The 12,926-nt window shown below is 35.7% G+C and overlaps 1 protein-coding gene and 1 non-coding gene across 2 annotated transcripts in view; one reads left to right on the forward strand and one right to left on the reverse strand.

Moving 5' to 3' along the window:
- LOC138699525 (neural cell adhesion molecule 2-like) overlaps positions 1-12,926 on the reverse strand; it is a 1,056,814-nt gene that overhangs the window by 648,144 nt on the left and 395,744 nt on the right. The gene's annotated exons all lie outside the window — the stretch shown is intronic.
- TRNAC-GCA (transfer RNA cysteine (anticodon GCA)) lies at positions 10,415-10,490 on the forward strand. The gene has a single exon. It is a non-coding gene; the product is annotated as a tRNA-Cys (tRNA).

A 12,926-nucleotide genomic window follows, 5' to 3' on the forward strand; every position in this document is an offset into this window, starting at 1 on the left:
TGAAATTTAATTTTTATCTAAATAATGTACTAATTAACAGAACGGATTGCGTAAAAGATTTGGGAATATTCTTTGACAGTAAATTGTATTTTCATAGTCACGTTGATTACATTTACAATCACGCAATCAGAATGCTAGGAATAATACGGTCAATAACTTATTCTTTTTCCACGCCCGATTCTCTTTTAATGCTATACTATACATTGGTGCGATCGAAACTCGAATATGCATCTGTAGTTTGGAACTCGATTACAACTACGGACTCGGCTAAATTAGAAAATATACAAAGAAAATTTATATCCTTATGTTCATTCAGATTTCTGCCCATTAATTCCGGGTATAGTTATGAGAGAAAATGTGAATATTTTAATTGTCAAAATCTATATGCTAGACGCCATGAGCTAGATTATCTGTTCTTTTGTAAAGTCCTCAAAGGTGATATATCCTGTGACTCTTTCTTAAACAATATTACCTTACGTATTCCAACAAAAGATATGAGAGCCCACAAACTTTTCTATATTAGAAATTCGAAATTTCTTTCACCAGTCTCCAGATGCATTAAAAATTCCAACATGCATGGCTGCGAATTCGATCCCTTCAATGTATAGACTTTGTTTGCTCTTGGCAACGATTTATCATTTATGTATTATCTTAGGCATTATACTCAATTAACATTGTCTCATAGTATTCTTAGTTATCCATTCATCGTCATTATTGTAATTAATTGTAATTGTATTTATGTGTAATAATTATTTTTGTTTTATGTTTTTTGTTATATTTGTGCTGAACTGTAATTGGCCACTGGCTGTTGTACAGCACATTAAAAAAATAAATAAATAAATAAATAAATAAATAAAAAATAAATTACTTACTTACTGACTTTTAAGGAACCCGGAGGTTCATTGCCACCCTCACATAAGCCCGCCAATGGTCCCTATCCTGAGCAAGATTAATCCAGTCTCTATCATCATATCCCACCTCCCTCAAATCCATTTTAATATTATCCTCCCATCTACGTCTTGGCTCCCCAAAGGTCGTTTTCCCTCCGGCCATCCAACTAACACTCTACATGCATTTCTGGATTCGCCCATACCCTGCCCATCTCAAACGTCTGGATTTAATGTTCCTAATTATGTCAGGTGAAGAATACAATGCATTCAGTTCTGCGTTATGTAACTTTCTCCATTCGCCTAACTTCATCTCTTCTAGCCCCAAATATTTTCCTAAGAACCTTATTCTCAAACACCCTTATCCTATGTTCCTCTCTCAAAGTGGGAGTTCAAGTTTCACAACCATACGGAACAACCGGTAATATAACTGTTTTATAAATTCTAACCTTCAGCTTTTTTTGAGAGCAGATTAGATGACAAAAGCTTCTCAACCGAATAATAAGAGGCATTTCTCATATTTATTCTGCGTTTAATTTGTATTTGTTACTGTTGCTCCAAGATATTTAAATTCTTCCACCTCTTCAAAAGATAAATCTCCAATTTTTATATTTCCATTTCAATAATAATAATAATAATAATAATAATAATAATAATAATAATAATAATAATAATAATAATAATAATAATAATAATATTAATAATAATAATAATAATAATAATAATAATAATAATAATAATATAAATTTAAGGTACACGTTTAAAACTCGAACAAAAAGGCTATTTTAGAGAAATTTTTTCCCTCATCTTCGTTCACTGGTTAATTTTTATGAACAGAAAATCCAGAATGAACGTCTAACAGGTCGGTTTCACATATTTATGGGAGCTCCTGCGAGGTTTATGCAGCTGAATGACTGACGAACAGACCTGTAGATGCCTGCAATTTAGCCCCCGTGCAAAAACAGACGGTGAGAAACTGCAAGACTGCAGTGCGAACATTTTATAACGAAGTCAGTTGTGCAGAGACAAAGGAGCTTTCGACGTGGGTTCGAGATATTGAGATATGGCAGATTTTCTTCACTTAATGTCATTTCAATACGGGTTAAAGATTTTAATGAACACGGAATTGTTGTTGATGGGTGTGTTGATCTTAACAAGTTCAGTTGAGTTCGTATTATTGAAGAACTTGCTAGAAGGAGTGCATCGGTGCACAGAAGTAAAACGTGCTACACGCAATAGCGTTGCGTAAGTATACTTCAACCGTAGGAAGGACATTCCACGAAGAGGACCAAATCAGCAACTTAAAGGGACACTATACTGAAATTACTAAATTACATGCTTTTTATAGTTAAATTCACGAACCTTAATTTAGTTTTATTCTGTGTTCAAAAATACAATTCCAGTAATCTAATTAATTAATTAATGAATTTATTTATTTATTTATTTATCCATCCATCCATCCATCCATCCATCCATCCATCCAATAATCCATCCATCCATCCATCCATTTATTTATTTTTTCTGGTGTAGTTAAGGCCATCAGGCCTTCTCTTTCACGCCACCAGAAATGCAAATACAATAATAGAAATAAAAAGGAAACAAAAACACTATAAACAAAGTAAAGCCACACAAAAATATTCACAGATTGCAGTCACACAAACTTTAAATGAGTGATTAAGTATAATTAATTGTATCGTAACTAATTAACTAACATAAACAAGAAACTTTCAATTTTAATCTAGAGTAAAAGAAATAAAAAAACACATCATCATTTCTAGCAATATCTAAAAAGCATTCAATAAGACAAAATTTTCCAATTTAATTTTGAATTGTGATAAAGTCCGGCAGTCCCTGACGTCATTAGGTAGCGAATTCCAGATGCGAGGTATTTCTACAGTATAGGAGGATGAGTATAAAGACGATCTATGATGAGGGATAGAAAGAAGTGCTTGATGCCGGTTTCGAAGAGTTGTAAGAAACTGAAAGCGCGATAACAGATAATTCGGAGTAGAAGTATGCATTATTCTAAACAGAAGAGACACTGAATGTATTGTTCTTCGTTCCTTAAGACTCACCCATGAAAGTAACTGGAGGGAAGGTGTTATATGGTCAAATTTACGGTTATTGCAGATGAATCGTATGCACACATTATGAACACGTTGTAGTCTCTCAGCTAAGAGTGAACTTACATTAGTTAGTAAGGAATCGCAATAATTAAAATGGCGCATTACACGCGTCTGAATAAGATTCTTTTTAGACTAAGTGGTAGAAATTATTTCATGTGAAACAAGAAGTGAAGATTAGAAAATGTTTTTTGCAAGTGTGTGTTACTTGAGTGTTCCAATTTAGACTGCCGTCCATAAAAATGCCAAGATATTTAACTTTTCCCTTATTTAACAATAATCCCATTCAATATTATATGTAGTATAGTACTACTATCAAGAGTGCTTCGTAGACGAATATGTTCCATTACGATTGCTTGCGATTTCTCTGGATTTAATCTTAATCCAAATTTGTGTGCCCACAGTGAAATAACATGTAAAAGAAAATAAAATTATTGTTAGTATAAGGAAAAGAGAAAGAAGAGAATCATTTTTATTTCTTTTCCGTCCGTTTTCCTGTCTTTATCATCAGTCCTAGCCTTTGATTTAATTACTTTAAGATATTTCTTTCAATTTTAGGACATTTTTTATGAAAATGCAAAATATTTCATTGGGCATTTTCAACAATTTTTATTTCTTGAACATGCACTCCATAACTAAACATAAATACGAGCGGCCAAATTATTGGACCAAAGTGATTACATGTGCGAAAAAGCTGTACTTATTGACAGAAATAATAAACAAAAATGAAGGCTATTTTGCACAGAAATGACGAACAGAAAATTGTGTCTCGAGGTTACTAATATTTTGTGAACATTCTTCATTAACATGATGATTTTATCAGAGATGCTGGAAACCAAATTTCGACACTTTCTTTGAATATCAGCATCATTTAGCCATTGAAAATGAGTTCTATTCAGTCAATACTTAACATAAAACACAATAAAACATATTATAATAACATTTACACAAATTTAAAAACAAACGTTTTCGCCAATTTAGATTGGCATCTTCAGGTCGTGTAGGTCGAATGGAACATGTTATAAAAAGTGAACACTTGGTATACTATCTTACTTACAAATGGCTTTTAAGGAACCTGAAGGTTCATTGCCGCCCTCACATAAGCCCGCCATCGGTCCCTATCCTGTGCAAGATTAATCCAGTCTCTATCATCATACCCCACCTCCCTCAAATCCATTTTAATATTATCCTCCCATCTACGTCTCGGCCTCCCTAAAGGTCTCTTTCCCTCCGGTCTCCCAACTAACACTCTATATGCATTTCTGGATTCGCCCATACGTGCTACATGCCCTGCCCTTCTCAAACGTCTGGATTTTAAGTTCCCAATTATGTCAGGTGAAGAATACAATGCGTGCAGTTCTGTGTTGTGTAACTTTCTCCATTCTCCTGTAACTTCATCCCGCTTAGCCCCAAATATTTTCCTAAGCACCTTATTCTCAAACACCCTTAACCTATGTTCCTCTCTCAGAGTGAGAGTCCAAGTTTCGCAACCATACAGAACAACCGGTAATATAACTGTTTTATAAATTCTAACTTTCAGATTTTTGGACAGCAGACTCGATGATAAGAGCTTCTCAACCGAATAATAACAGACATTTCCCATATTTATTCTGCGTTTAATTTCCTCCCGAGTGTCATTTAGATTTGTTACTGTTGCTCCAAGATATTTGAATTTTTCCACCTCTTCGAAGGATAAATCTCCAATTTTTATATTTCCATTTCGTACAATATTCTGGTCACGAGACATAATCATATACTTTATTTTTTCGGGATTTACTTCGAAACCGATCGCTTTACTTGCTTCAAGTAAAATTTCCGTGTTTTCCCTAACCGTTTGTGTATTTTCTCCTAACATATTCACGTCATACGCATACACAAGAAGCTGATGTAACCCGTTCAATTCCAAACCCTGCCTGTTATCCTGAACTTTCCTAATGGCATATTCTAGACCGAAGTTGAAAAGTAAAGGTGATAGTGCATCTGCATGCTTTAGCGCGCAGTGAATTGGAAAAGGGTCAGATAGAAACTGACCTATACAACTCTGCTGTATGTTTCACTGAGACACATTTTAATTAATCGAACTAGTTTCTTGGGAATACCAAATTCAATAAGAATATCATATAATACTTCCCTCTTAACCGAGTCATATGCCTTTTTGAAATCTATAAATAACTGATGTACTGTACCCATTTTTTCTCCATTATCTGTCGAATACAAAAAATCTGATCAATAGTCGATCTATTACGCCGAAAACCGCACTGATGATCCCCAATAATTTCATCTACGTACGGAGTTAATCTTCTCAAAAGAATATTGGACAAAATTTTGTACGACGTCAACAAAAGTGATATTCCTCGAAAGTTACTACAGTTGGTTTTGTCCCCCTTCTTAAAAATAGGTACAATTATGGACTCCTTCCATTGTTCTGGTACAATTTCCTTTTCCCAAAAAGCAAGTACAAGTTTATAAATTTCGCTATATAATGCATTTCCAACCTCTTGTATTAATGGAATTTGATCGATACCTGGAGACTTGTACTTTTTCAGATTTTCTATCGCAATTTCGACTTCTGAAAGCGTGGGTTCGGGTATAAATGGCTCAGCAGTTTGTATTTCAATTTCGTCCCGATCATTACTATTTGGCCTATGTACATTTAGTAGTTGCGCAAAATAATTTTTCCATGTGTTTAGGATTGATGGAGAATCTGCAAGCAAGTCACCATTCTCATCCTTGATCACGTTTACCCTTGGCTGATATCCGTTCTTAAATTCCTTTATACCCTTATATAAATCTCGAATGTTTTTATTCTTACTATTTGTTTCTACCTCATTCAGTTTTTCCTTCAAGTAACCTCTCTTTTTATTCCTAAGTGTACGACTTGCTTCCCGTCTTTCATTAAAATAATTATCTCTCTTCTCCTCAACTGGATCCTGTAAGAATTTCAATTTTGCCTGTTTCCTTCTTTCTACTACCATGCAACAATCTTCATCAAACCACGGTTTCTTTTTCTTAGTTTCATAATAATCAATGCTCTGCTCTGCTGCAATTTTGATACTATCTCTGATATTTTCCCACACGCTATTAACATCTAATTCTTTCTCAACTTCGTCGGAACTTTCCAAACGTGGCAAACCTATTCGAAATTTTGACCTGATAAATTTGCTTAGCTTCCTCGTCCTTTAATTTCAAAATATTGAATTTAGTAATATTAACTTGTTGCTCTACTCGCTTGGCTACTGAATCTTTCTCTTAATTCTCCAATCTCCAAATAATGGTCAGAATTACAGTCTGCACCCATGAAAGTTCGAATATCTACTAAACTAGTATGTCTCCGTTTATCTATCAAGATGTGATCTATTTGGTTGTGTGTCAATCCATGTGGAGAAGTTCAAGTATATTTACGTATATCCTTATGGGGGAATGTTGTACTTTTGACAATTAAATTTTTCGATGTGGCAAAGTTGACTAATCTAACTCCATTGTCACTACTAATTGCGTGTAGGCTCTCTTTTCCAATAGTTGGTCTAAAAATATCCTGCCGTACTACTTTAGCGTTGAAATCCCCCAATAAAATTTTCATGTGATATCTAGGGTACTGATCAAAAGTATGTTCCAATTCCTCATAGAAGCTATCCTTTATATGGTCGTATTTCTCTTCTGTAGGGGCGTGAGCATTTATAACTATGATGTCGCACCATCTACCCTTAAGTACTAAATATGATAAACTGTCACTAATAAATTCGACTTTTTTTACTGCTGATTTTATTCTTTCATGAACAAAGAATCCTGTTCCTAATTGGTGATTATTGTTTCCTTCCCCATAATACAACAAGTAATCTCCTATTTGTGATATGCCATTCCCATCTAACCTAACCTCTTGTACTCCCACAAAGTCTATTCTATATCTAGCTAGTTCTTTTGCTACTAATGTTACCCCTCCTGTTTTATAAAGACTAGTTACGTTCCAAGTGCCAAATCTCAAAACCTTATTCCTTTGCTGTGGTCGTGCCAGAGAATCAGTCCTATTCCGAGGCTTATTGTATGGATTCGTAACAAGCTGTTTTTTACGGTGATGGGTTGTTAGCCCTTCGCCCAACCCCCAAGCTGGAGGACCACCCCTTATCGGCTGTCCACGACTGCTTATTCAATATATTCGCAGCTACCCTCCATATCTGGAGGCCGTCTCCTCTATCCGCAACCTGTGGACGCGCCATGCCGTGGTGATAGGGACCCACCATACTTGGTATATGACGTTAAAAACCAAAGTTACAACTGTAATATCACTTAAAAACAGAGAATAGAACATAGCAAAAATCCACCACGATGTGTGTAGAATCACTGCGTTGAAAGAGGCGTGTGTGAACCAAGGGAACAGCCAAACTCTTCTGTCATTTTAGATACAGTTTTCAAGATAGATTTGAAGATGCTACGAACAGGTCGGTCGTGTGGACGTTATGGAGAGCAGGAAAGATAAAAAAATGGAAGAACGTCTTATAATCCATGAGGACGGCGACACGACTCGTGACGTTCTTCCATTTTTTTATCTTTCCTGCTCTCCATAACGGCCACACGACCGACCTGTTCGAAGCATTCATTATTGTCGGAAAAATTCACCATTAAAATGGGACACACTCACGGACAGGAGAACGCGAATTCGATTATGTGCACTGTTCAAAACATACAGAGGTAAACCTGCATGGAGAGAAATAAAAAATAGGTTGCAGCCGCCAAATTACTCTTCAAGGAACGACCACTCATATAAATTGAGGGAAAGAAGACAGAGGACGGACACTGGAAAGTTTTCTTTTCTCAATCGTACTATCAGGGACTGGAATGCTTTACCTGCAGACTTACTAAAGGCTTTACCTACAACCAAAAATGTATTTAAAAATAGGCTTAAGGACTTTACTAATAGACGGTAATTATACACAGTATTTAAAGGGTGTAATTGATATTTTGTTATTGAAGTGTTGTATCAGTGAAGAATTATGTTGTGTCAGTAAAGTATGTTGTGTCAGTGAAGTGTGTTGAGTAAATGAAACTTGTTCCTGTCAGTGAAGCTTTATAGTTTATAGTGGCAGTGCAAAGTATTTGAACAGTGAAATGTTTTTGAAGTGTTAGTGAAATCAGGATAGAATCAGTGAAATACGTCGTAGTTCCAGTGCAGTGAGTAAGTTGACAGCGAAATGAGTGTAGTGTTGAAAGGTACTAGTGGGTTTTAGTTCGAACATAGGTTTAAGGTACAAATTAGATTTACTTTAAATGTTATTTTAACCGATCGTGCTTCATTTAATTTAGGATGTTCCCTGTTATTATTATTATTATTATTATTATTATTATTATTATTAATTATTAGTATTATTATTAATTGTGTTTATCATTGTCTTTATTGGGTGCAATTAGTTACCACTGCCACCGGGTATATACTCATTGCAGTGTGAATAAATACATACATACATAATATAAGGACACACATTAGTCTTCAATCTGTATGTATTTGAATACAATTAAGGAATGCCGTTAAGAAGAATGAGTTGTTTTGTACACAAAAAGTGAGACGTAATGCACGAGGCAAGAGGATTTGCATACTATTCTGCCGCAAGCTTCTGGGCTGCATTATCTTGTAGCTCCGTCAGCAACTTGAGCCCTTCATCATTCGCCATTTCTCTAGCGTGTCGAGTTCGTACATCTGGAAATTAGATAGTTCATCTACATGAAAGAAAGTAGAAATACGTCCATTGGTCTAAAAGAGTACGGAAATGCACTGTAATGAAGATATGATCGCTGACAGTTTGGAAATAAGTTTTATCTTTCAGATTATTTTCAATTCGAAAACTTACAGAGGTGGCCGGATTATTGGACTGAAACGTTCTTCTTTGAAACATAATATAATTCGTCATAACACTTATTATCAACAGTAATCTCACAGAGATTTTGATTTATCTAAAGAAAATCAAAACTCAAGTGCGATTTAAGGTATATGTACACCTTTACATACAAAAAATTTTGTTTTGTATAATTTTGCTCTGTAAAATTTTTATACAATTGAGAATGGTACCGGAAAGAGGATGAAGTGAACAGAACCCTTGAAATTATGTCTAAATTGTTTATAAAAATTATTTTGTTTATAATTTTGACATGCAACTTGAAACGTGATAGCTCATGCAGTTTTTAAGATAGAGCCACAGTTTTTTCACTGTTTTATAGCTGAAATTATTCTTTAGTGCCTGCATAGAGCTATTTTTTATTTTTATTTACATTAGTTAAATATTGCCATATATGTAACTTACAATAATATTTTATGTTGCATAAATCATGCAAAAAAATCCATAGATAATAATTAATTATATTAATGCTATTTTACTCATTGTCAGGCACTGGGGGACATTTCAAGATTCAAAATGACACCAGTATCTTCTTGGTATCACCATATTTGGCTGAGATATCATGTTTGAAAGAATTAAATATTCTAAAATTACTATTTGCAGGAAATGGGTCACAAACTTTCAGAGCCTAAAAGACTCCATCATCATATCTATGTCACCTCTTACGCACTTCATGTCGGTCCAGTTTCAGCTTCTTTTGCCTCTCAAATACCTCCTCCTCGTTTTAACTTCAGCTGTTGAATTTCTCTTTTTGGCATTTTGTACTTATTTTCCATTGATGCAACAAATCCTGCGATGGTGTTTGTCCCAGGGTTTATGCCCATCCTCCTCAGAATGTAATTTCTACTTTTGGACTCTTATTAAAATGACGTGCAACATCATTGACATACAAATTTACTGTTTTATGACTAACAGTAAAACATTATAAATTACTTCATTATGTAAAAACGTTTTTTTTCAATGTAATGACCATGCCCAGATATCTATCCATCTATTTCGTGACTAGAAAGAAGTTTATTTTTACAAGCAATTCTGGACGAGGGAATTGACTGCTACGAAGATCACTCCAAAAGTAAGTGACCGTGGCTGATGACGCAGCATTTTGGAAAATGGGACTTATCTGAAAAACCATGGGGCGTAACTCGAAAATTCTTATATCAAATTAAAGGGGAGAAAATTCTGTATTAAAATAATTGTATTTTGAAAATTCTAATTTTTCAATATTTTTTGCGTTTTGTGGGTGTATATCCTACCTTAATTGACTATTACACGATTAGAAGAATGTATATAAAGATTAGAAGTAACGAAGTACACCAATACAATAAAATATTAATTGACTTACGAAAATAAAACTGTCTTCAATTAATGTATTATTGTACCATCTCAACATTACAAATATTACACTAGATGGCAGTGGTGTGTTATGGTTAGCTGTTTTCTTGTTATCAGTTGTGCCAACTATGAAATCTTCATTGGACCTCTCTCGTAATGTTATTTCGGCCAGCGCCGTGGATCGTGTCCCGGCATGGCTCAGTTGGTAAGAGCGCTCAGCGCGCAGAGCTGAGAGGTCCTGGGTTCGATTCCCGGTGCCGGTACGAATTTTTCTCATACTTAATAGTAATAATACAATAGACTAATTCACATTAGTCGTGTAATATTCAATGAGGTGGGCGAGACCTCACACATATGAATATTTGATGTACACTAGAACAATATGAAATATACAGACAAACTAAAACACACCCTAATCAAATTCTCAACACACAGATCAATTTCAGAACACAAACACTATTTGACACAACTCTTCATCACACGAACGCACCCACACAACAGGCAGCGAAGTTGAGATAGCGCCGAAATCTAGTAGGCTCTGAGGATGGTGTCAAGCAGCACCGAAACAGCTGTAAGCCGCACATGCTTACGTAATTAACACGAGTAAGATCGCCACTTACTCAATTATTTAAAAAAACTATAGTTAGGGAAAATATTTGGGGCTAAGCGGGATGAAGTTACAGGAGAATGGAGAAAGTTACACAACACAGAACTGCACGCATTGTATTCTTCACCTAACATAATTAGGAACTTAAAATCCAGACGTTTGAGATGGGCAGGGCATGTAGCTCGTATGGGCGAATCCAGAAATGCATATAGAGTGTTAGTTGGGAGACCGGAGGGAAAAAGACCTTTAGGGAGGCCGAGACGTAGATGGGAGGATAATATTAAAAGGGATTTGAGGGAGGTGGGGTGTGATGATAGAGACTGGATTAATCTTGCACAGGATAGGGACCGATGGCGGGCTTATGTGAGGGCGGCAATGAACCTTCGGGTTCCTTAAAAGCCATTTGTAAGTAAGTAATTAAGTAAGTAATAGTTACTTTAAATCTTTACTCAACTATCTTATAATGTATTTTAGTACATAAATTTTTAGTATAAGAGACTTATAAAAAATTATGACCGGATATAACCCCCAGGAATAAAGGAAAAGACACAAAGCCTCTGTAGTAACATTACATGTGTTGCTGCAGTAACTTGCGTTACTTTGTTTCATTCCTTGTCCCTGGAACGAACACCCGGGGCCTAAATCTCCCCACCCTTCCGCCCCTCGTCCCTGCGCCACCCGCCGCAAACTCTCCTCAAACTTCCATTATTGGCCCCCAAGGTGTGCTCCACAGTCATGCATATTGCATAACTCACCCCTGTAGCAAGCAAACGCCTATAACCCTGTTTCAAGTCCCCACCCTCGCCTCAACACCCCTCAGTACGACACACTGTTTGTTCCTGGGTCACTCCGTCCCACTCGCATGAGAATGAGGTCACTGGAACCCGCGCTGTCATACCCTTAATTAATTTAATAGCTGGAAAGGCTGCAAAGTAAAATCATCTGTCTAACGAAAAGCTGCAATTTGCAGCTGTTTAGCCGCCCATCATTTTATACAAAGGTTAATTGCTAGAGACAGTTCCTTTGTTACGACACTTCTCCGGGTTTTAATGTAGACGCATACCCTTCATTCCACTTTTTTTTTTGGTTTGTTTAGTGTCCCTTTTATAAAGTGCTGATATGTAAGAGGGCAGTTCCCGCAAGCTGAGGTCGAAATGTTTAAAGTTTCTGTCCCAGCGGCCATATGTACAAGGACATCATTTTATTTTTACTAACATTTTTAATATTAAACCGGCTATACCTTTCTATTAACGATTGAAATAGGAAACACCGTTTGCTATCCTTTCCACGACGGAGTTCGATGATACTGGCGTAAAATACAAATCACTTTACTAGGTATAGGAGGGAAGAACACTAGTTCATCCATTTATGTAAACTAGGAAATATCGCAATTTTGAGTTTGATAATTTTCATTAGGTTTTTGTTTAATCTAAATACAGTACTGTATTAACACTTAGTGTTTTACACACGAATTGAGCTATCCATTCGGAAGTATTAATTATGCAGTGTATACTGTACTGTTACAACACATTATCGTTCTATATAGAGAATGAAGATAAATTTAAAAATAATTATAATATGGATATTTAAACACATTTTTTAGAAAATGGTGGCCGATCATTTCGATACAGGCTTCAGTTCTTTTGTGCATATTATCGCACTATAGACTATTGTACCTAATTCCAATTACCAGTTTCGTCCTTCGTACGAGTAACTCATGTTGAAATAATTCTGTACCTACTCTATAAAAGAGTACCTTACGTACTGTAAATTCAATCTTCACTTCTGCCCGATCCGAAAAGATAAAATCACTCAGAAATGCTATCTACTGTCCGTTCAAGTGGTTTTGTCGCAGGGTTGTAGAAAGGGGGGGGGTAACTTGACAGTTAATACTTTAGGAGGACCTTTTATTTAAGTTATTTTAAACACTTGAATAATATTACGTAGACGTCCAATTCCTAACAGAAATTAATGTTTTCAGAAAAGAGCTAAGATAGCCCAGCTACTAGACTTTACAAAGGGGCGAACAGAAGCAGGTGGGGGAATCGGGATGCGACGTAGGGAAACGGACGACTGTACCCGTACGAAAATA

This window comes from Periplaneta americana, chromosome 5, assembly GCF_040183065.1.
Source record: "Periplaneta americana isolate PAMFEO1 chromosome 5, P.americana_PAMFEO1_priV1, whole genome shotgun sequence".
Lineage (NCBI taxonomy): Eukaryota > Metazoa > Arthropoda > Insecta > Blattodea > Blattidae > Periplaneta > Periplaneta americana.